The 25087-nt window shown below is 42.2% G+C and overlaps 1 protein-coding gene across 1 annotated transcript in view; it reads right to left on the bottom strand.

Annotated features, from left to right (window-relative positions):
• Nucleotides 1–25081, bottom strand: part of SV2C (synaptic vesicle glycoprotein 2C) — a 148493-nt gene extending 123412 nt beyond the window's left edge. The window contains exon 1 of the mRNA XM_006775452.2: nucleotides 24886–25081. The gene's annotated coding sequence lies outside the window, so the exon portion shown is untranslated. The remainder of the gene's footprint in view (nucleotides 1–24885) is intronic.
• Nucleotides 25082–25087: the final 6 nt, after the last annotated feature.

Below are 25087 nucleotides of genomic sequence, written 5' to 3'. Positions count from 1 at the left end.
TTCCCCCCCCCCCCCCCAGATAACTGCTAGCCTTCCTCCCTCACTTCCTTCCAGTTTCTTCTCACCTCCATGTAGACCCCTAAACCACACTATCTAAGACAGTTCCCTTATTTATCATGTTCTGACCCTTTATGCTATTTTCCTTATCATCTTTCATCATCTCACAACATATTATATATTTTTATTTGTTGTTGTGTTTTATTGTCTGACTCTCCCCACAAACAATAAACTCCATAAGGAACTTCTGTTTGGTTCTTGGCTAAATTCCCAGCACCTAGAGGAATGCCTGACCCATTCTAAAATTATTTGTTAAATCACTGAATGGAACACTAAATTAAGCAAAATTGGATTTTGTTGTTGTTGTTACAAGGCCTGTCAGAGCTGCAATCTGCTAGCAGGCATTGCGTGCATCTTTCTTCCAAGAAGCAGGAAACTCATCTGAACCCACAACAAGCATTCTCAGGACTGGTGCTGGGGAACCCTCATCAAGGGCGAGCCGCATGGGGAGAAAACGTGTTTGCCAGGGCCGCCAACAGGCAGCAGAAGGCTCCCTCAAGAAAGACAGAGGCCTGCACGGGCTATCGGTGCACTTCCCACAGGAGAGGGGCAGGACAGACGCTATTGCCTCTTAGTATGATCCCAGGAAAGCAAATTAATTTTGATGTTTCCTGGTCTAATCTAGTGGAGGCAAATCAGTTTGATGATATCAGTAAGGAGTGAACTGTTTCTGCCATGGCCACCCGGGCTATGGAGAGATGCTCGCCTTGGTCTTGCAGTCTCCATCAGCACTGGAATCTAATTATAACAGTCCCAGAGGTCACTCTGCAAATGGAATACACTGCTGGACACAGGAGCGGGGAGGGAGAGGGACACATTCATTTCCTTTCTGGAAAAGGGCCTCACTTTACCCTCTCTCAAGCTCGCAGAATTCACAAGTGGTCATTGTAAGTATTCATCATTAATAATCACCTTTGCTATCATCCAAAGGACACCACATGTGATTCGTTAAGAAAGACAGGTCTAGATTTTAACAAAAAGGGGTCAGTGAAGGAGTTTATCATTAAAGGTCCTTTACAAAAAACAACTCCTGGCCATGGTGACATTCACCAGAACATATTCACAAGTGCCTGTGGCAAGTAGCAGCTGAGTGGTAGTGAGACAGGTGATAGGAGAGGGTGGGTGGGAGATCAGTGAGAAGGAGGTGCAGTTTATTTCCTCTAAAGTCACTTTCCCATGGGACTCTGACTGCATTATAACCAAGTGGACTGCATACCACGCTGCAGGGCATGCTGTACACACGGGGCCAGGGCAGAAGGAGTAGGGAAGGGGTCCTTCCACTAGCCTGCTGGGAGGCAGAAAGGCCTACTGGCTCAGAGTGGATGCTGCCTTCCAGTTGATTCTGCTACTTTAACCCTTTGCGGTCCAATTTTACTTTTGGAATTCAAACAGTCTGGTCCAAATTAATTGATGGGATTGAATATTGAACTTTTTAATGTTCTTATTTTAAAGTTTAAACCAAAAATTCACTGGTTATATTATTAAGTATGTTCAATCAAAGAGTTTATTCTTTAAAACATTTCATAGTGTGGTATCTTTTGAAACTGGTCCGTCGAGTCAGCCTCGATGTTGGGCCAAAAAGGGTTAAAGCACTGCCAGTAGGTGTGTGAGCCAGTTTTGAAAGACTCCTTAGGAAAGTGACCAGTGACTTGGGCTTTAACAGAGCACTTGGGACCTCTGGGTTTGAGGACTGAGCCAACATGTCTGGAAGGACAAAACAAACAAGTGCAATAAGTAGATTATTTTCCTCTAAATTGAATTTTTTACTTAAGTAAGAGCTTTGGGTCCTAATGATTTAAAAGATCCTAAAAGGTTCTCTAAATATAAGCAGAATCAATCTGACTTATTTGGTCCCTCTCCCCTCCCCGCTCCCCCCAATGTTTTCTCACTCGGTGCTTAATACGGAAACCACGGTAAGGCAATATTCCACTTCTAGCCCTCGGTGGTGTTCAGGGACATACATTTATGGCGTGTCATCTGTATAGCACAATAACATTTACAAAGTAATTTCACATACATTATCTCACTTGATCCTCATTTGTACTTAGAGTAGGTTTTATGGATCTAGAAACTGAGGTTGAGAGATGTAATGGAAATGGCCCCGGGCCACCGAGGGCCAGTTCTAAGAAATGGGAAACCAACTCCAAGCCTTCCGGCTCTGAGTGCTGGTTTTCAGCGGCCAAGCAGTGCTGAACTTGCAAATGCAGGCTCTCGGCAACTTTATGGCAAGTAGGCAACACTGTGCCTGCTTTCATCCCATTCTGGCTTCCAAAATTCAGTCTCTAATTTCTCCATAAAATGCACATAAGGAGGCAAACAGAACAACAGAGCTCCACGGAGAGGTGGGAGCTGGCAGCTGCTAGGCTGGCTCACTTACCCATCACCCATTTCTGTACACCAGCCTCGCCACCCTGAGGTCCGTCAGCACAGTTCCTGCGAGTCAGAGCGGCCATGGGACTGCTCTTGACTGTTCACTCCCAAATGCTAACTCCACAATCCCTGAGGGTCTGCTCACTTAGGTCAATAGCTTCAGGAATGTGCCTTTGCTTGAGAGAGTGCCCTACCTACTACCTTTTTACATGCAAACCCAGCAATTCTGCCCAAGTGCGTTTCTATTGATGCTGCGTTGCCAAGGACATTCATACAGCCCAAGAGGAGACCACCAGACACACTCCGCACACTTGATTTCAAGCAGAGGGGGCCTCCTCTGCTTTCATCCCACCTCCTCCACCCTGGGGTTAGTGGCCCTTCTAGCTGTTTTGACAAACTCCCACAGCTTCTCTTCTATTCAGTAGCATTTTCCTCCTAAAGATCTCAAAAAACATACAAGCAAGCCCTTTGTGACATGCATATTAGAACATGTTTCACTATTTGGTACAGAGAGACACCACTGACAGTTTTAGGTGATTAAAAACACTGTGGACAGTCATTCCTCTGAAGAGCAGTTGGTAACAAGATGTAACCCCTAATTGTTATTCTATTTCTATGGAAAATCAGAGTTGACTTAAGTCATTGTGTCTTGAAATATCTATTTCCCAGGTACAAACCATTGTATTAGTTTTCTAATATAATGTATCCTACATATAGAAAATCCTAAGAACTCCACTAAAAAAACAACAACAACACACAATTGAAACTAATAAGCAAGTTCAATTAGACCTAGGGCTGCTGGAACGAAGTACACAAATCAGGTGGCATAAGACAACAGTTCTAGAGGCTAAAAGTCTGCAATGAAGGTGTCAGCATGGTCACACTCCCTCTAAGATCTGCAGAAGAGACTCCTTCCTTGCATTTTCCTCGCTTCTCACCATGGCCACCAACCCTCAGCACTCCTTGGCCATGCTGCATCAGTTCAGTCTCTGCCTCTGTCATCCCAGGGCGGTCACCCTGTGTTCTATGTCCAAATGTCCCTCTTCTTATAGGATACCAGTCCTATTAGGGCCCACTCTAATGACCTTTACTTGATTATATCTGCAAAGACCTTACTTCCAAGTAGTCACATTCACAGGTACCAGAGGTTAGGACTTCAACTTCTTTAGGGCAGGATACAATTTAACCCATAGCACCCACTCTATTAGGAAACTGGCTGTATATGAAATGAACCTACATTTGATTCTACTTAAGAATTATAAAGCATTTAATTAATGTTTTCCTGTAATCATTGCCCCCTCAGAGCTCCAAAATGAGGTAGCAACTGCAAGAAAAAAAAAAACAAGCACCTCTAGGGTTGGAAGAATTATGAAATATGCCTAGAGGAAGGGCCCCACAGAGATTAGCTCAGACACCTGAGAAGCAGGTGCTGCTCAGCTGGTATTGGTGTCTCTGAGCTAAAAGGAGGGAACTTGTGGGTCTGGGAACGCTTTTCTTAAAAGGGCTGTCAGCCACCTGGCGCTATGTCTCTGACAGGGCAATGATGAGGCAGGGCATTATTTTCCCAGGCCTGCCGTAAATTACCATAAACCTGGTGGCTTAAGACAACAGAAATGTATCCTCTCACAGTACAGATGGAGACTAGAAGCATGGCAAGGTGTCAGCAAGGCTATCTCCCTCTGAATCATAGGTGGCAAGTGGAAGAAACTGTCACTTCTAATGAGAGACCGTATCTTAACAATTAGCACAGGAGGGAATGATCAACTGTGGCAAAAGTTGCTGATGGGTAACAAAAGGTAAGAGTTGGTAACTGTCCAGTGGATTTAGTTCCAGTTGTTCCACGATTAATAAGTTCAGGAAGTGCTGTTCTAGGGTGGTGGTGGTGGTGGTATTGGGCCCCATGGACATTTCAGCACTCTGGCCAGCTCCTTTCCAAACCAGCTAATTTTGACTGCCATGACAACAGTGAAGAGCCATTATGTCCATGGGGCCATATACAAATGCTCACAGTGCTACCCACAGCCACCGCATAGCCTGTCACTCCCCCCTGCTGAATTCTATTTTGATGTTTAACATTTCTTACTTAATTTCAGTAAGAAGCCCATGGATGATTGAAAGCAGGTGTTCATTTTCTTTTCCTCTATTTCTTTGGAGGGTGACAGAGGCAAGTAACAGTAGTAGAGAGAAATCATTTTGGTAAACCTTGAGCAAACTCAATGCCCATTTTAGAGACCTAGATGCATCCTTGATACTTCATTGATACTTTCTGTAGATAATTTCTGCTTTTCTTTAAATTAAAATTTATCAAGTATGGTGACACGTTGAACATTAAAAAAATACATAACACAAAATGAAAACAAACAGGAGGCCATGTAAAAACAGCATTGAACTATGAATGAAGAATGTTGGATTCCAATACTGCCTTTGTCACTAATTGGTTACATAGTTAGGTAAGTGTTTTAACAGCTTTTGTTCTGTTTTTCTTCACCTATTAATTAGAAAGCTGGCGTAAAAGATCTCAAAAAACTGTCAGCTTTTGAGTTGTATTACCTGATACAAAAGTTGGCATGAATGGTTATCAGTGTTATTATGCAATTACTATGAATTTTGAGAGTAGCAATTAGTTGAGGATTTTACTTCAATATATAAATTATTACTTTTGTGCTCTATAAAATGGTTTGCATTTTTCACAGAAAAGTGACAGAACTCAACAAATTTATAAGCTAATAGGAAACTAAAACACTAAAAGTGAAATTTAAAAAAACCGCACTTAAATCTATTACTTGTTATTTACTTGGCATCTATGACTTTCTCAGAAATAAACCAGTTAATATGTCTAAACTAGATAGTAAAACAGAACCAGAAAGCAGTTAGTGTATATCTGCACATGTTTAAAACAGATAAAAGAAGACAACAATGTGAAGAATGCATATAATAAATCAATGTAGGACAAGTCATTAATCTAATTTAGCTCTATAAGGAAACACAGAGTCCTAACTTCTTTGTGTTGAGTTTTTATACATCCATAATTTCATTTTTTACATTTGTGATTCATCTCTTAGGGATCAAAACCACCCAACAGAACTTCTTCTACACTGTACTTAATGCAGAATCTGTGGGGAAATTATCTAACTAGAATTCCACTAGGACATATACATGGTCAAATAAAACTGATAAAGAGTAACCATAGGTATTGCTTAAATATCTTAATTTGGAACAGTATGTTGCTTGCTGATAAATATCACAAAAAATCACTAAATTTGGATATACTTAAAAATAATCTCATGAAGGGAAAAGAAAGACTTCTGATAGATCTGTGTGGCGTGTGTGTGTGTGTGTGTGTGTGTGTGTGTGTTTAACATAACCATTTCCATTTGGTGATAGTTATCAACCTTCAATGTAAGGTTATAATGGAGGTTATATTCTCATTTAATATCTGAAAACATTTTTAAAAAATATTTTTATTGATTTCAGAGAGTAAGGGAGAAGGAGAGAGAAATAGAAACATTAATGATGAGAGAGAATCATTGATTGGCTGCCCCTTGCATGCCCCACACTGGGGATCAAGCCTGCAACCCTGACCAGGAATGGAACCATGACCTCCTGGTTCATAGGTCAATGCTCAACCACTGAGCCACACCAGCTGGGCTGAAAACATTTTAATTGAATTCAATATCAGAAAACCATTTTCTTTAAAAATTACTTTTAGAGAAACTTCTTCAACAATCCATTAATTTTCTTTTTTTGTGTGCAAAATATAGCTATTTCCCTCAAGCTTTCTTATACTAAAGAGAAGCAATGAATGGTCTCATCTGCCTTTGGCTGCATAGACCTCATGAAGAAATACAGAGTGACTTTTTCCTGCTTTTTTATTGGACCAAAACATTTAATTACAATGGATCAACAGATCTTTGTTTTAGTGTCTCAATACTTGAGTGCCTAGCCATCAGATAAGCAATCAGGTGCTTTGCATTATCAACAAATCAAATTTCCAAACTGGCCAGTGGCTTTCAAAGTTTTCCCCTAAAGCCTTGCTTCTCAAAGACTGCTCTGTGGACTAGCAGCATTGGCATTACCTGGGACCTTGTTAGAAATGCAGAATGTCAGGCCCCACCCGGGCCTACTGAATCAGAATCTGCATTTTAACAAGATCCTCGGTGATTTGTACACACAGTAAAATGTGACAAGCACTGTCCTAACATATCAACTCACACTGATTTGCATTCTGAGTAGGAAAAAAAGCGGCGGAATTACATGTTTTAACCAGGAATTGTAGCTGAGTATGCCCATAGCAGTGTGCCATGCAATTCATGAAGAAAATGGGTGAACTGCTTATATAACCACTTTTAACTTAACCACCTTAAAAGTGAATATAATTGTTGAATACCTATATAGTATATCTGTGCCATGTAATTACTGTGACCATATGTCCCAGATTCCTGAGACAATTGTAGTTTACACCTGATATCCTAGACCAGTGATGGCGAACCTATGACACGCGTGTGAGAGGTGACACGCGAACTCATTTTTTGGTTGATTTTTCTTTGTTAAATGGCATTTAAATATATAAAATAAATATCAAAAATATAAGTCTCTGTTTTACTATGGTTACAAATATCAAAAAATTTCTATATGTGACACGGCACCAGAGTTAAGTTAGGGTTTTTTAAAATGCTGACACGCTGAACTCAAAAGGTTCTCCATCACTGTCCTAGAATAATTATTAATAGTACCCCACCACCTTTTAAACTAAAATGTTCTCATTTGAACAATAAATTATGTCATGACCCAAGTTATAATCTGCTAAAAAACTCATCCATATGTCCATTGAAAACCTAGATAAAGCCAGACACCATCATTCAGGGGCATGGATGAGCCTGTGGAAGCAAACATGCCAAGGAGAATGGTGGTGGGAATCTATGCTCTTCTAGGTAAATGGGTAAAGAGTGAAAAACTGGCATTCACTGGTTTCCGATCAGAATATAATGAGATCAAAACACAGGATTTGCTGGGGATTAGCTCTGAGGAAGTCAATTTTATGTAATTGATCAGAAGACAGTGCCTGGTGGAGCTAAAGTCAATTAGCAGGAGCAAGAGTCCATCCAGAGAGCAATGGGGGAGCTGGGAGACGAGCCAGTTATTGAAGACAAGGACAGGAGGCGCCAAGGACAGGGAAACCAAATCAGGAACAAATCTAGGTGATATGTAAAAGTTACTTGGAGACACAACACATTCAATTGTTTTAGGCTCTTTTCTTAAGGTATAATTTACATGAACTAAAATTCACCCTTTTTGTATATAATGTTCCAAGTTTGACAAACACACAACACATCATAATCAAAATATAGAACAGTCCTCTCACACCAAAAATTCCCCAAGCCCATCTGCAATTAACCCTTCCCCTGACTCCAGCCCCTGGCAACCATTTTTTGCCATTTCCAATATGTCATGTAACGATAATCATACACTATGTAGCTTCGGTGTCTGACTGCTTTCAGTTAGCATAATGCATTTGAGATTCATCCTTCTTGTTGCATCCATCAGTAGTTGTTCCTTTTTTATTATTTAGTATTCCATTGTGTAAATAACCACAATTTGTTAACCATTCATCAGCTGAAAGACATTTGGGTTGTTTCCAAGTTTTGGAGACACGCGTAAAGCCTACATAAACATTCACGTGGATTTGTTGCTCCACCCACCCATACATTCATTGGTTGATTCCTGTATGTGCCCTGACTGTGGATCAAATCTGCAACCTTCGCATACTGGGATGACCCTCCAATCAACTGAGCTACCTGGCCAGGGCCATTAGTGATTTTGTGTGTGTGTGTGTGTGTGTGTGTAATTCTCACTTGAGGATATTTCTTCATTGAATTTTAGAGAGAGTGGAAGGGAGGGGGAGAGGCAGAGAGAGAGAAACATCGATGTGAAAGAGACACACGCCTGACCCAGGCTGGGGATCGAGCCTGCAACCAAGGCACATGCCCTTGACTGGAACTGAACCCAAGACCCTTTAGTCCGCAGGCTGATGCTCTTTTCACCGAAATAAACAGGCTGGGCCATTAATGATTTTTAACATGAAAATGAATGTGGTCTTTTTGTGCTTTACAACATATAATGGATTAAAGAAGGACAAAACTAATGACCTGCTAGGAATCTGTATTCCACAGGAGAGGTTATAGCGGCCTGGACTCCGGGTGCAATAAAAACTAAATAACAAGTGCCTAGAAGCATGGGTGGCATGTGCTGGAACCATTATAACCTTACACTGAAGGTTGATAACTATCACCAAATGGAAATGGTTACGTTAAACACACACGCACACGCCACACAGAATCTATCAGAAGTCCTTCTTTTCCCTTCATGAGATTATTTTTAAGTATATCCAAATATAGTGATTTTTGTGTGATATTTATCAGCAAGCAACATACTGTTCCAAATTAAGATATTTAAGCAATACCCATGGTTACTGTTTATCAGTTTTATTTGACCAGGTATATGTTCTAGTGGTATTTTGGGTAGATAATTTCTTTCTGCCGGGAGGGGTTTGCGCCCTCCCTTGAAGGATAACTGACCACTGATTTTCAGCCTGGCTGACATATCACAACACTGTTTTAAAAGGAACTGTCCAAATGTCCAATAGCCACAAGTAAAATCCCTTTCCATTGAATAAACTTAGAAAAGAATGTTCTTCAAAACAGATACTTTCATAGGTCAACAGGGAAGAAATACATTCTATTTTACTTCTATTTTTGGGCACCCAGGGAAGAGATTTCTAATAAATGTTGATGTAAACGTAATTTCACTGCAACAAAGTTGTTACTGTATCTTAATTATAAGTTTGATCACTAATATTAGCAGCCTCTCTAGTCACCAGTGATCACATAAACTGTTTTTACAATTTTATAAGTATTTTGAGTTTCATTGTTATGTGTTGTGTTGGTCTCCTCCTCTTCTGGAATGTAAGCTCCCAGAGAACAGGGACTTTGTCCTGTTTGCTGTTCTACTTCCAGCAGCTGGAGCAGTGCCTACCACTTCATGGAGGCACGAGAGAGGTGTGGGCTGCTTCACAGAACAAATGGAGAATGGGGTCCATCTATGCGATGTCACTGAAACTGGCCACGCCCAGCTGGTATCTCTACCTCAAGACTCTCTCTACTTTAAGCCATTGCACACCTGACTTCAAGTTCATCTTTCTAACTGTGCAGTTCTGATCAAGATAATTCCCTGCCATCAAAATGCCCAAACAACTGCATCTGCCCTTCAGGGTACATCTCAAATGCGATTGCTCTTGAAAATTATCTCTATTCCGTGAATCCGTGATTCTCCGCTGGGGCGATGGTGCACACGACCTTCTTCTACACTGAGAACATCTGACAATGTTTGGAGATATTTTTGTTGTGGAAAGTGGAGGGAAAATACTCTCTGAAATCAATAAAAATATTTTTTTAAATGTTTTCCGATCTTAAATGAGAATATAACTGGACTACTGGCATCTACTGGGCAGAGGCCAGAGTGGCTGTTAACCATCCTTACAATGCACAGCACAGCCCCCGACAGCAAGACACTGTCTGGCCCAAATGTCAACAGAGCTGAGACAGAGAAACCCTTCGTTCAGCAAATGTCCTGACCACCACAGTGTGTTGGGCTGCTTTTACTGAACTCCCACTCTTCCTTTCACAGTTCTGCTGTGTAACCCGTCTGAGCCCCACTCCCAGGTCTATGCGCTTGAGATCCCAGGCTATACCCTACCCATCTCATTTTTCCTAAGGAGCACAGACTATCCCTTGCATAAGGGAGATGGTCAATTTGTTGACTAAAATTGAATTGAAATTTCTCTTTCATTAAAAAATATTTCAATTTTCTACTCGTCTATTTTCTCCTGTTTCCTCTTAAGAAGAAAAGAAAAGGTAGGCACCATCTTTTGTGCATTTAACTTTTAAATACTCAAAGACTGTTATTAAAAAAACATATCTGTCTTCTTATCTCCAGATAAGTTCAAGTACCTTTTATGATCTTCTAGGAAAGTGTACTCCTTAAGAGCAATAACTGTGCTAAATTGGATTAAAGTAGTTTTGCTGCCAGTTTTCATTATGTACTATAAAGCTGCATTTGTTTCATTGAGTATACCTGTAGTTTTTGAGCTAACAAACAAAACAAATAAATTAATAGTTAACCTTAGCCCCTGATGAATAAAAAGGCAGATTTACACGAATCAGGTCTAAATAACAAATGTCAGAATTTATCTAAAGCTCCTCCTTTTCTAATTATCCTAACATTGAACAACATTAATAAGCATTTGCTAATTTATTGACATTATAAATATTTGCTGAGCATTTTACAAATAAAATATTATGGCCAATTTGCTGACAGCGCTGTCCATTCAGAGACTTTTGGCACATTTTAAAAATCCAGCTAAAAACCAGAATTCACATCTGACTGCCAACTCCCCATTTTATCTCTTCTGAGACATGAGAAATCTGTTAGCCAAAGAAATATACACACAGAGACACAGGCTAATTCTTAGAATTAAGTTTGGAATTTTGAATGAAAAATTCAGCTTGGATAAAAAGAAGGAAAATCTTTTATGATCAGAAAAGATCATCATAAATTGCTCTCTCCATTAATAGAAGGTAAGCTGAACTCTCTTGAATGTACACCCAAAAGGCCTCTGGGCTGAGGACAAGCAGAGTGCCACCTGGGAAACTAGACATACCGATTTCCAAGACTGTCAGTCAAAGAGACAGTGAAAACCATTAAGAAGAGAATTTTGTGTTGTCATATGTCAGCCAAACTGAAAATCAGTGGTCAGTTATCCTTTGAGGGAGGGCGCAAACCCCTCCTACCAGAAAGATACAATCCGGTCAGAAGACCCTGAGAAGGCACTTAACATTGTCATGGTTTCCTGAGTGAAGATGTCACAACCCATCAATATCAGTAGAGGAAATGAAGACCACACACACACACACACACACACACACACACACACTCCCACAGACACACACCAGCAAAAGAAAGTGCTAATATTCCCAGTAGGAGGTTGGTAGAAGTAACTTCAGAAAAATCACTGGGGCCCCAAGAACTCAAGTGCACACTCTATTGCACTTTAATTTAGACAAAGATAGTTCATCATCTGATTTTTAAAAATTTTGTAGTACCCAATTTCAAAATCATCTAAGTCAGTGGTTCTCAACCTTCCTAATGCTGCAACCCTTTAATACAATTTCTCATGCTGTGGTGACCCCCAATTTCATTGTTACAAATTGAACATAATTAAAGCATAGTGATTAATCACAAAAACAATATGCAATTATATATGTGTTTTCCAATGGTATTAGGAGACCCCTATGAAAGGGTCGTTCGACCCCCCAAGGGGTCGCGACCCACAGGTTGAGAACCGCTGGTCTAAGTGGAAAAAAAAATCTCTAAACCAGCAACTGCATATAGCACGAAATGTTAAGTTCCATCTTATTTAGAAGCTTTATTAAATGAATATGATGTTACACACCACATGCCTGATGTGGTAATCAGCACAGCAATTGTGTAATCCTATATAATAAAGAGGTAATATGCAAATTAACCCTCACACCCTCACAAGATAGCTGCCTGCGACCAGGCTGGCAGGGAGGTTAGTGAGGGATGACCAAACGACTGAACAAGCAAGCTGCGTGGGACAACCAGGCCGGCGGGGGTGCTGTGAGGGGCGACCAGGCCAGCCGAGGGAGACCTGGATTGTGAGAGGGATGTTTGGCTGCCAGTTTAGGCCTGATCCCCGAATTTTGTAAGTTTTACTTTTTCCAATGTTAGGTGATACCGGGATCATGCCTAAACTGGCAGTCGGACATCCCCCAAGGGGTCCCGGATTGGAGAGGGTGCAGGCTGGGCTGATGGGACTCCCCGCCCTCCCTCCCCCCGTGCACAAATTTCATGTACCAGGCCCCTAGTATGATAACTATTAGGGAGTGCATAATACCAAAAAATTGGGACTAAACTGGGTTAGACCTTTATTGTAAAATATCCCTTTAATCTTGGCTCAGGCTCCATCTGTGTAACATGGGTGGAGCTCAAATGTCCCCAAATCTCCCAGTAGGTTTTGCTGCTGTCTGCCCTTAAGAAGAATCACGTAATTCTTTTGATGTTAGATAAAGCTGTAGGTGTAAGATAGGTTATATCCCTACATCTCACATCAAATACATTAAACATTGGCTTTTCTCCTTGGGCTTGCTGGGAAGTGAATGTTGACGTTTATAAGTTTGGATTTTTTTAATTCACTGCCTTTGAATATTATCAAACCTTTTTATTCATGCACATTTGTATCCCAAAAGGCAGGCACGATCATTACATAGTCAGGTTCACAGAAATGAATGTTTGGGCAAACAACCAGTGGCAATGTATTTATCAATAAATGAAGTGAGCCCTGTCCCAACAACAATGTCCTCTGCTTGCCATAGATAAAGAGTGTGTGCCCTTATCAATACTCCAACTTTAGATTAAAAGGCACACAGAGCATCATATATTATTCCTGGATCCCTCTTTCACTGTCTTCTGATTTATTTCTTCTCAATTACCGTCACAGCATTTTCAGTTGATAGGAAAATATTTGGATCCTTGAACTATGGACCAAGATAGGTTGCCAAGTTTTCACTCCCTCTTTTGTCAGAGTCTCTTCTGGAAGCAATGAAAACTCTGGCAGGAGAACCCCACAGGAAGCACTGTCTGGCAGTGACCTCAGAGAATAATGGGATTTTAAAAACAAGGTTAGGAAGAAACCACCAGATTACCACTGGGCATCTCCCGAAGTTGTTGGAGCAGCCATCTTGGAACACTTGGTTTGTTTCTTCTCTCTTCTGGGTTTTCTCACAGTTGCAGGCTAGGTTCAGCTTTCTAATTCTACCTAGAACAATTCGCTACCCCCATGGTCGGCAAACCGCGGCTCGCGAGCCACATGCAGCTCTTTGGCCCCTTCAGTGTGGCCACAAAGTTTTAATCGCACTGTACATGCGCGCCTGCATGTGGTATTTTGTGGAAGAGCTACACTCAAGGGGCCGCAGTTTGCCGACCACTTGGCTACCCTATTTTCACCCTTCACAATCAAGATTCAAGTAGCGTAGTAAACACTCAGTGCCTTCACAGCCCAAGTCCCCCAACTGCTTGCATTAGGGGTGCGCCTCGAAGTAGAAGTATGATAAAGGCTTATATATTCTCTACAGATATACCATTTCTGTAGGCAGGTCGCCCCCACATCCTACCTCCCTTCACAGTCACTGCTGGAAGAATATGTGGCAATCTTTCAGACACGATGCTAAGATGGAAAAGCCCTCCTTGTGTCACAATCTGCCCCTTCCCACCCCCAAACATAAGTCAGCTCATTACACGTGCTGCTAAAATGGAGAATCTAGAACAGCCAACAACCCTACCAAAAACAGGTATTTTGCAAAGCCTTATTAAATAATTTTCATAGATAAAATAACCTTATCTGCAGACATAAATTCAAAATACTTATATAATGCCCTAACAGTAATAAGAAGAAGTAATAAATCATGTTTTTAAATATGTAAATACCCCATGGAACAACTGTAGAATACAAAGTGAAGACATGAGCTGTTTGCTTCTAAATGTAAACTTACCATGAATGCAACAAACACCAATGCAGACAAATAGAGGTGAGCTTATTAGTAACTTAAATATCACTGTTTGTCACCACTGATGTGATTTTTAAAATGACTTGAAACAAAACAAAACACAATCTTTCCTTGATTTATTAGTAGTTTCACTACTGAAAATACATATTTTTGACTATATAAAATGTTATGAATAAAATACTTGTGTTTATATATAAAACAGAAAAAGTTCTAGGCTTCACTTATTAGAAAGACAATTTTCACCTAAATGGATGTCTGCTGGGACATTGGAAAGCGGTGCCGTAAGTGAGGCAATGCTTTGCTATATGGAACTGTGCTATGCCTTGCACATCTTTGGTCAGTGGACATGGGCTGGAGTGGCAGGCACCAGTTCTGAACATAGGCTTAGGAGGCATCACATGTTTCCACCCACCTTTCTTGTACTTCCGCCATCTCCATGCAAAAACAAACAAACCATGAACTGGCCAGCCAATTATTCCAACTAGGATTAAAAACCTGAACCTAACCTGCTACTTGGAGAAAATTCAGCAAGCTCCACCTACACCATCCAGGCCCCAGCCAATCCACAGGTGCATGGGGGAACAGAAATTATTAGTGCTTTAAGTTAGCAACTTTTGGAGGGTCTGATTAGGCATCGTGATGTAGCAATAAATGTCTGACAAATACTTGCCCACCCAGCCCAGCGGAGGCAAGTATGGTTAAAGGAGGAATAGAAAAGTCAATGAGAAATTCATGATGTTGGACAGGGAATGGCTGGATATTAGGAAAAAGAAGGAATGGGTGGGATTTAGGGAAAAGGCAGAAGATAACCAGTTCTATGTAAACATACAATGCTGAGTCACTAGCCTTATGAGTTGCTGAGATGTAGAAGGGCCCTTCAACAAGCCATTGCAATGTGTATTCCATGAGCCAGATTCCCCTACAATCACCTTGAAGGACAGAATATGCAAAATCCGCCATATCCTGACATATTCATATAGAGGCAGGCAGAGATGTAATAAGGATTAAATAAGATCCATGGCTGTCACAACATAAAACCCTTGTCATCAAAATTCAAATCATGGTTCATTTACCCTTGCAGATTATAAACACATATAGCATTAAATAATCAGTAGACCCACAGCAAGCCCATGAGTATTTCATTAAAAAATTTTTTAATCCTTACCTAAGGATATGTTTTTATTGATTTTTAGAGAAGGGGAAGTGGGGAGAGAGAAACATCAATGTAAGAGAGAAACATCAATCAGTTGCCTCCCATACGTGCCCCGACTGGGTATCAAACCTGAAACCTTTAGGTATACAGGACAATGCTCCAACCAACTGAGCCACGGCCCAGGGCATGAGTATTTCATTTTTATCAAACATTTTTGCTTTGAAATAAATTGGTATCATCTACAAACCTGGATTCTCTCACCTAGATATTTTTTAATTAAGTTTATCTGTCATCCTATCTGATTATTAATGTTCTATTATTTTTAGAGCTGTTATTCCATGATAAAGAAATAATGGGTTTAAAAACTTGCATATAACCAAAGGAAATTATTCCACGTTCAAATGAAATAGAAAATCCATCTTTTTTTTTAACATATCAAAGATTTATTGAGCAACAAAGATACACCATTTGATATATGTTCTCATTCTTTTTACATAAGAGGATATTGACAGAAGCCATTCTATGGACCACTAAAAATATCCAACATGATAATTTGCTCTCTGTCTTCCTAGAAAAAGTATCTTGCATGTTAATTTATCTGACTTCAAAGAGAAATTAATATTTTGCCAGAACTAAGAGACCACTCCAGCCCCTACAAAGTAGGAAGTAACACATCTTAAATAATTCATATTCATTTTTAAAGGTCGTAAGGTAATGCCACAGGACTCTCGAGTTCTAGAGGCTATACAAAAAAAATTGATTGAGCTTCTAAGTATCCAAAGCAATGAAGAAAACAGAATTCAATGCAAGAATCACAGAGTTCACAGAATAAAAACACACACAGCGATTATAAATAACTATGCAATAAATTTGACAACCTGGGTAAAAATCGACAAATTTCTTTTTTAAAAATGTCGTTTATCAAAACTGACATAAGAAGAAACAGAAATTCTGGAGCCTTTAGCTATTAAAAAGAAATGATTTTGTAATTAGAGACTTAAAAGCATTAGATGAAACTCTAGACACATTCATAAGAAATTTTAGTAAATTGGAAACAGAAGGAAACATCCATTCTGATACAAGTGAAAGTCAAATGACAGAAATGCTCATGAGGGACTACGTCTAAGGGCAGGAGCAGAGCTTCTCTGTAGCCCAGAGGAGGATGGAATAAATTAGGGACCTTTACTCTGCCTCTGGCATCTCGTGGGTTGGAAGTTTGGGCATTTAGAGACAGCATCCTGGGCATTGTCATGTCCATCAGCAGTGGTAAGGCTCTGCCAACCAGTTTCCCAGATAGTGGGCAGGAAAAAAGTCCATGGGAGCAGGAGAGCGTTGTTAGGCATTGCCAAAGGACTGAAGTCAGGAAAGTGGAAGGGAATTATGGCTGGAAAGGACATGCAAGAGGGTTCTGGAGCACTGGGAATAATCTCTCTCAAGAGCTGGGTGTTGGTTAAAGGGATGTGCCCAGTTTGTAAACACCAACTGAGTTATATACCCTTTTAAAACATGCACTTTTACCTCTAGATTTCAATTAAAAATGTTTAAAAATTATTTAAAATATTTTTAGCTGTTATGTGTCCAGCACTGAGAGTTACAAAGATCTCAGTGACTTGGCGCTCTCCCGTGAGGTTCAAGGGACTCAGAATGCAGCAGGAAAACACATGTAGAGAGGACATAATGACAAAGCAGGGGAAGCTCTCCCACAGTGGTGGCTACAAGGGACTGAGAGAGATAAAGGGCCCTGAATTCTACCATGGAGGGTCATGAAATTTTAAGCTGAGTCTTGAAGAACAGCTAGGAGCCTTTCCCATAGGCAAATGTTAGTAGTGGGGGAGGATCAATAGTGGGAGGGAGGACTTTCTAGGCCCATGGGAAGAGAAGATAAAAAATTGCCCATCTCCAATTCTCCCAAATACACAGACATAGCAGAATGAAAAATGTCCCTAAAAGCAAAATATTCTGAGTAGTAATACAGGCTTTTGACAGCTATTGAACACATAAGATTTATTGAGAACAGAGGTGGGGGAGTAGGGGAAGCTTTAATAACCTAAGTCAGCAATGAGCTGTCCCTCTCAAGGGTCCTTGCATTCAATGATTATAAGTGGGTTCTTTTTTTTTTCATTCAAAATGAAAATGGCTTTATTGAGTACCAATATAATTTATGTTCTCACAATTTTGATTACCTGGCCTATATTATGGACTAGAAAATTTTCCATGGGAAAAACTGGCACTGCTTTTTAGCCACTAAAATAATATTTAGACATATTTGAAAAGTAGCATCTTAGGAGCATCTTGAAATTAATTTTTACCACCTTTACTAATGACTTAATTACAAAAGTAATATGTGATTATTGTTGAAAACTCAAGCAATTCAGAAATATATAAAGTACTAAGTGTAAGGTTCTCTCTATCTTGCTCCCACAAGATAACTCTTTGGTTTTTAATCCTTCCAGGCTTTTTTTTTTTTCTTTATTGATTTCAGAGAGGAAGGGAGAAGGCGAGAGAGATAGAAACATCAATGATGAGAGAGAATCATTGATCGGCTGCCTTCTGCACACCCCCTACTGGGGATCGAGCCCGCAACCCAGGCATGTGCCCTTGACCGGAATCAAACCCGGGACCCTTCAGTCCGCAGGCCGACACTCTATACACTGAGCCAAGCTGGCTAGGGCTATCCTTTCAGACTTTTAAATATATCTTAATTTTTTAAAAATATAGGCATACCACATATTCTAGTCAATAAAGTGCTATATTTTAAACTAATATCTTCAAAATATTTTCATCTTAATTACATATTGGAGTTCACTTCATTTGTTTCAGTGGCTATGTAGTATTTCATTATTAACCTGGTTACCCTCTGATGGAAATGTAGGATGTTTCCAGCTTTCCACTACCACAGATAATAATGCCACAAACATCCTGTACAAAATTCTGATGATTTATCTTAATATTGTGATACCTCTGAACATGTGTGGAAGGGAGGACCTATGAAGTCTCCTGAGAAAAGGCTCATCCCAAGTGAATAGCAATTTGAGACCCACTATTTATGGTCCTAGGACAATGGCCAGAGGGGACTACTAATTAAAAATACAGGATGCTGTGTCACTTGAAGTGTCCTCTCACCAGTCTCCATGCAGTCCTCCAATCTCTCTGGGGACATGAGAGGATTCAGTAGCATCAGCAGTTTCTGCAATTCTGGGGCCAGGGCACTCTGGGCAGTGAGAGGCAGTCCATCAACCCTGCAGGGAACCGGAACACAGGCTGCAGCTGATCCCTGAGGACTCAGAAAACTCATGAGGAATCTCTGCAGCGGCCTGGGAATCCACAGCTGGGCTAAGAATAGAGCCAGAGAATGACTAGATGCTGTCTACGGTGGGTCTATGTTTCTCTACCTCCACACTGATTGGCCAACAGGAAACCCAGGCTGCAGATTTAATTGGATACTTCAAAAGTCATCTTTATACTTAGCTTACTTTTGTGTTCAATGCAGTTCCTAATGTGTTGGATGTGCATGAACTGGAGCGTACTGTCCCGCGTTGGAAAGAATAACAGTATAAGGGCAAACATGAGTATGGCCCCGTGGAATTATTAGAATGTTGCTTCTTAAATACAAACACACTTAAGTGCATAATGGAATAAAAAATGGCTTACTTAAAACATCTAAAAAGTAATATTAAAATGAGTACATCTAAAACAAGCTCATCAAAATCTGAAATGATAAAGTGGGTCACCTTCTCTACCCACTGCCAAAGCGCAGGGCGTTCCGTGCTGCGGAAGCTCCCGCGCTGCATGACTCAGCTGGGCCATTTAAAGCAAAGAACAAACATCTCATATTTCTCTTAGAGAAGTTCAACCCCTCAAGATCACTATTTATCTTATGTAAATCCGCCATATTTTAAAACCTGAACACTGAGGCGATCTCGTCTAAAACACACTGCTAGTGCTCCTACAAAGGCAGGCCTGGAACTTCAAGCTCCAATCGTTCAGCAACTTCAGGAGCAGAGATGGGAGGATCCAGAGGAGTGACCTAAAATAAGAGACCCAAGGCTAGTCCTTTAGGAGCCCCTGATGCTCAGGCAAAGGTTTAGATACACTGGGTGGCTGTAATCAGTTGAGGGCCGTCCTGGTGTAGTGCAAAGGGCATTGAATTTGGTTCAGGCAATTCTAAGCCATATCTGGGGAAAAACACAAGTTCTCTAAGTAAGGAGAGGCCCGGGGTCATTAGGAAGACTAAATACAATGTTCCCAATGCATGTGCTATATACAAACATGCACTGGTCACCAGGACCAGCGACATAGCTGGCAGGGTCCAAAGCTAAAGAAAAACATGGGGCCCCTGTTCCAAGAATTTCAAGTAGTGATGGCAGCATATAAATCAAACACAAGGCCCTTCTAATATGTTTTGTTTTTTATTGATTTTTAGAGAGAGGAAGGGAGAGGGATAGAGAGACAGAAACTTCGATTGGCCTGCTTTGCCCCCTGCAGGCCCCCTACTGGGTCTTGTGCCCTGACTAGGAATCAAACCGGTGACCTCTTGATTCATGGGTTGACGCTCAACCACTGAGCCAAACCAGATGGGCCACAGAGTCCTTTCTGCATGTGAGGTTGTGTGACTGCACAGCGACGAAAGCCCATGAAGCCGACCCCGGGTGCTACCATTTTGCAGATGGGTGCTCCTTCAGAACTGCCCAGCTAAATCTCAGAGCACCCTGCATTGGTAAATGTTCAGGAAACACCTGTCTGCTAGCAAGACTGCATTATAATAAAAAGGAATTTGGATTTCTTACGTTAAGAAGGAATCCTTTCATTTTACAAGACAAACATTGAAAGAAAAGCCACTTTTCAAAGTACAGTGTCTACAAAATAACATGCTTAGGTATATTTTCCCATTTAACCTTCATACACAATCCTAACAGGTAGGTACAAAAATCATCTTTTCACAGCTGAAAAATGACGGCTCAGAGAGGTTAAGAAACTTGTCTATTTTTTTCCCAAATAGCTCATTAAATTATCTCATAACATTTATTGAGCTTCTGCTGTGTTCCAGATACTTTTTTAGACACTAGAGAAAACACAGCAAGACAAAACAACAACCTACCCTTAAGAACAATGTATGTTCATAATCTGAATTCAAATTTAACTGAGCATCTGTTTTTCTCTGACAGCCTTACTTAAAAGCAAAAGTACACTGTGAGAGGAAAAGGAATTTTAACCTCACAGGAGAGGTTTGGGAGGCTTCCCCAGAAACGGAAGACTGGCCTAGAATCTGAAGAACACAAGGAGCTAAAACGGTGAAGGTGGGTTGGAGCAGGTGATAAGGTTGCCATAGCAGAAAGAGGCTGACGTGTGAAGGGTGCCAGGATGGGAAAGGTTTGGGAGGTTCTGCAAGATGAGGTCATGGAAGTGAGCAGGGGCCAGACTGTTCAGAGACTTGCAGGCCTTGTAGGTTAAGGTTTTCAGTCTTTACTCTAATAGACTGACTAGTCACACACGATGCTCTTCCTGCCTGTGCCCTCCCTTCTTTGATACCATCTACTACACAATGGTCTCCAGAGTCCTTCCCAATCCCTGCCTTATTGACTTTTACCAAAGAATTTAGTCATCTTCAAAACTGTCTTGCCAGCTAGAATGTGATTTCTCTAAGGGCGTCAAGGAGATAATGTTAAAGAGAGCAACATAGCTTAGTAAGTCCATGGGCTCTGGGTCTCTGCCACGCTGCCTAGGTCAAGGGCCCCTGCAAGTGTGGTCCCGTAATGATGGCACCCAACCCACTTGGCAGAGCTTGATAAACAGCATATTCTGGGCCCACCCACAAAACCACTCAATTAGAATGTCTCGTACAGGGCTCAGAATCTCCATTTGAACAAGCTTCCCAGGAAGGGATGATACACACAACTATTTGAGAAGCACTGGTCTATTTGACAATTCTAAGATTCTAATTCATAGGATTTTCAAATAGTGACAAGTGACAAGAAAAGCACTTATTCTAATCCGTCCTAAATCTCACTGTGCTCTTGAATTGTAAGAGGGCCCAAGTGCTCTGAGAAGACAAAAGCTCATCAATATAGTTCTTAGTGTCTGGTCTTAATCATTTATATTAATACTGTTCATGGGAAAAGATAGAGCAGGCATGATGTGCAGTACAGAAAACATTTTAAATGTTGTCATGTTAAATTGATTTAAATATCTGCTTTACAGTAAGCTGGGATTATTGTTTTTCAAATTTGACCTTTTAAAATGTTTTAATTAATGCTCCCAATGGCATAATACAAAACCCAACAGACCATTTCCTCTACAGAAACAGAGCCCATAGCTCCAAGTAAAATTTCAATCCGACTTCATCAAAATCACTTCCTATATTCTACTTGTAAGCAAAGTTCAAGTTTAAAACAAAACTCATCATATATTTCATCATTTCATGGAGGGAAAGAATATTAGGACCAGAAAAGACCAAACCATCCAAATCCACCCCTCCCCATTTGTTCAATTCTTCCCAACAGGGAAGCCATCATCATAGTCCCTAAGTGGGGCATCGGGATAAAACTAAATGGTGTCTGTAGATCCCATTAAGACCTATTTCCAGAAAGAATTAAAGTAGTGGCTCTTCCCCCATCGATACTCTCAGCTGTCTCAAATAAAGAAAAAAGCTCCCAATTCTATCCACTGCAACATTTTACACTGGTTGCTCAGTAGGGCTGCAATTGAAAAAAACAAAGCAAACAAAAACAATTTTGCGATGTTGTACCAAAACTGCACACAGCTGGGGAACTGCCTCTCCTAAGTTTACAAACAGACTTTACAGAAATGATACCTTTGTGTGAAATTAACTGGCCATGAAATACATGTTCTAAACCAGATCAGACAGAAATTTCAGCAATGTAGAACCAAGAAGCACAGAGGCGAATCCTAGGTTTTCCCGTGATGCAGCCTCCTGCTTTCACTATTCACAGATATTGGTTATTACGTATGCATAACATGAATAACTACATAGCGAGCTGGTTAGGAAGCATTTTGACAAATCAGATGTTTTTATTTATGAAATATGTCAACAAGCTTGCTTACCTCAGAGTAAAAATTAATAAACCCTAATTATAGGAAATGGATTTTCTGGTACTTGCAGTCACATGATGCCCATTGTTGATGCCCATTGTGATGCCCTTTGCGGTGATCTGGGGGAAGAGCTCGTATCCCATTCTCTGAGGCACCTTCCACACTTAGGGAATATTATAGACTTAATAATGAGTAGGATTTCCCCCTAGAAGCTCTTAGGCTAGTCTGCTGGTCCGACCAGAGAAGCTACTTTTACTGTCATTGGGACATTAAAAATAAATTCGATTTCTCCACTACATCACCACAACACTGAGGTGTAATCCAGAGCTTTTTTTCCCCCCTTTCCTTCTCCAGGCAGCAGCTAATGGCATTTGATGTTATATTAGACGGTTAGAAAAAGTCTATTGTCTACATCTGCTGAGTCTGAAGGCCAAATTTCATTAAAGGAACAGTATTGGAGAAAGTCTCTAGAATTTTTTAAAAGATAAAATTGTTTTCTTTTCTTTAAAGAGACGGTGTTTCATAATATTTTGCATTCATAAAGAATTTGCAGGTCCAAAGCTCTCTGAGACCATCTCTTTTGTCCTCAAAACAACTCTGTAATCCGAGCTAGTTTGAACTATTTTCCACATTCCTCACATGTACAAAATGAACCCAAGAGGGTAAGTCACTTGCCCAAAGTGACATAACATAATACTTGGTAAAGTGGGAACTGGGATCTTTGTCTGGACTGTGTGTGATGATTGCTTTTCTGTTCCCCCCCCCGCCCCGCCCCACTTTCATTCCTTTTGCCACACACACTGCAGATTGGGGCTCACTCAGTAAAACCAGCAGAAAAACCTTTGCCATTCGATTTCCAGAAAGTGTGGTCTTTAAAAAAATAATAATGATAATAATACTAGTAAACAGAATAAAACACGGATTGTGCTTTTTATTTTCTACCAGGGAATGCATTCATTGTGCTGTTGTTAACGTATATTTTTACGTCAGGAAAGAAGGATGCAGCACATTGTTTTTTGTAAGCCATTCTCAGGCTTACGACCGAACAACAGTGAAGGAACGAGTTAGCTCCTCCGAATCCCACGCACCTCAACACCGAAGCTTTCACAGGAAAACTCGCCGCCAGCAGGAGGCCTTCCGTAATTCGCCCCTGCGAGTGAACGCCAACGAGATTAACGCCAATTCTCCCCCAGGATTACGGAGAAGAATTAAACGACAACAACTTTCTCGCGCTGTCAGTCAGCTAAGTATGCGGGAAGGAGGTCCTGCGAGAGAGGAGACCATAGGGTCCCTATGGTGGCGCCTTAATAGACTCCCCCTGTCCTCGGTCCCCGGGGGAGCGCCCGGCCGCCTGAGGGCATCCAGGCCTTTAGATAATCAAAAGTTGACACACACACGCGCGCTCCCAGACGGAGACTCCTGCCTCCCCCTGCGCCGCCCACCCCCGCCTGCCCCTCGTGGGTCTGCATTTGCATCACTCGCACACGTAGCGGGTGACGCGAGCACCCCGGGCTAGGGCCATCCTGGCAGCACCTCGGGCCCCGGTGCCCAGTGACTCAGCCCCTCCCCCTCGGTCCCTGGGTGCGGGCGTCTGAGGTCCCCGCAAGCCCACAGAAATGCGCTGGGTGGTGCATTCGCGGAGGGGTGCCCACCTCCCCATACCAAGTTCATCACCGTATTCCGCAGTCCTCGTGGGCCCAGCCCGGGGGCTCCCCCCGAGACACGCTGGAGACATGTCTTCCCAGTTCTAGAACCCAGGCCAGGGGAAAGGGCCCTCTAAGAGAGGGGTCAATGGATTGGGTGATCGTCTCCAAAGCCCGCACCACAACTGGAAATTATCTCGGTAGTTTGTTTACGTGTGATGGGTTTTTCTCCCCCACGGAGCCCCACGCCAATACGTCTCTTCAGCCTCACCTGGAACCCAGCGGGCGCTCGGTAGGGTTTTTCTGAATGCAGGCGCAGCGTAGCGAAGCGCAGGCACTTACAGCCACAGCCCCGCGCGTTTCCCTCTCTCCATCCCTCCCTAGACGCTAGACAGGCGCGTCCAGGACTTACTGGAACAGTTTTTCAATTCCCCGTGTTCTTTTCGGCTCCCGCAGTACCCACTGCGGCTGCCTCTGCTCTCCCGCCACCCTCACGTCCGCAGAGGGATCCCCGCCGAAAAGTTGAGCCCAAGGCTGGAATGGAGGTACTGGACAAACACCCAGCCTGGGACTTAGAGCTGCTGGTGCGGAATCAGCCTCCTCCTGCCCGTCGAACCAGGCAAGCAAGGATCGTGTAGGTCCCCACAGGAGGGCGCGGCCCCCGCATCGCTGCTGCCCACATACTACCCCCAGGAATCTGAGATAAAGTGAGCCCACCTCCCCTGACCTACCCCAGGCAACTGGGGGGCGGGGGGCAGAGTCACACCATCCGTATATACCCCGACTTCCCCGGTCCCGCCCCAGCAAAGGTGCCCGGCTGGGCAGCACCTGGCGCCCGCAGGCGGGGCAAAGTTGCGCTTCCACAAGGCTGCAAAAGTTCCCAAGGCTGCGGCACCTGGCCTCTGGGTCCGGAAGGAAGATTAAGCAGCGGCGGGAAATCCCGCCACCGCTGCCGGGGTCCCTCACTCACCGCTCCGGCCGCTGGGGACCCCCTGCCTTGGGTGCTATCAGCGCTGCAGCCGCCACAGCGCGGGCGTCGCTCCGGCTCGCTCTCCGGGGCCGCCTCCCTCTGCCACGCTCTCCTGCAGCGCACGGAGTGGTGACTCCTCCAAGCGTGTCAGCAGCGAGAGGAGGGGCGGCAAAGTGGCTCCCGACTCACACGCTGCGGTCCT

Source organism: Myotis davidii, unplaced genomic scaffold, assembly GCF_000327345.1.
Source record: "Myotis davidii unplaced genomic scaffold, ASM32734v1 scaffold44, whole genome shotgun sequence".
NCBI lineage: Eukaryota > Metazoa > Chordata > Mammalia > Chiroptera > Vespertilionidae > Myotis > Myotis davidii.
This window is presented reverse-complemented; position numbering and strand designations above follow the sequence as displayed.